This window comes from Thermobia domestica, chromosome 15, assembly GCF_964235325.1.
Source record: "Thermobia domestica chromosome 15, izTheDome1.hap1.1, whole genome shotgun sequence".
NCBI lineage: Eukaryota > Metazoa > Arthropoda > Insecta > Zygentoma > Lepismatidae > Thermobia > Thermobia domestica.
The window spans coordinates 155830999-155831693 of record NC_137468.1 but is presented as its reverse complement, the minus strand read 5'-3'; the positions used below and the strand labels follow the sequence as shown (position 1 = coordinate 155831693).

General features: G+C 32.1%; 1 non-coding gene across 1 annotated transcript; it reads left to right on the top strand.

The window, feature by feature from the left end:
• The first annotated feature begins 357 nt into the window (after positions 1 to 357).
• On the top strand, positions 358 to 431 carry TRNAI-AAU (transfer RNA isoleucine (anticodon AAU)). The gene has a single exon. It is a non-coding gene; the product is annotated as a tRNA-Ile (tRNA).
• The last annotated feature ends 264 nt before the right edge of the window (positions 432 to 695 follow it).

The following is a 695-nucleotide window of genomic DNA, read 5'->3' as shown; positions in this document are numbered from 1 at the left end:
TATATATATATATATATATATATATATATATATATATATATATATATATATATATATATATATATATATATATATATAGATATAGATATATATATTGTAAATAGATATTCCAATGCACAAGTAAAACAAAAATTGTACAATTCTGCTATGCCTGGCAATTCTGGCAGCACTCGAAACTTTCTACGGAGCACATTCCGTCACGAAACTGCTTCTGTGACTGTTCAACTAATAAGTTCGTCACTGTTGCAGTTCCGAATCACTACTCTCTCTTCAGGCAGCCTCCAACTAAACTGAATGGAAAGAAGGAAGATAATGACGTGTAAGTCTGTAAAAGAAAAGACGCACTGTAACTTGCGTGGCCGGTTAGCTCAGTTGGTTAGAGCGTCGTGCTAATAACGCGAAGGTCGTGGGTTCGATCCCCTCACTGGCCATTACTTTTTTTCCCCCTTCGTAGAGTTGTTTTAATATCTGAAAAGGAAATTTGTTTCTCCTTTTTAATTTTCATTATTACGGTCTTATTACATTATAATATGTCTTATTTTAATAATTATAGCTTAACATTAAAAAAAAAACATTGTAACTTCACATGGATCCCCAGTTTAAATACAAATGTTAGAGAAATCAACTAGTTTGGCAACAATGCAGAAAGGAAAAGCTCAAAATACGTACAAAATTATACACACAAACGTACACAA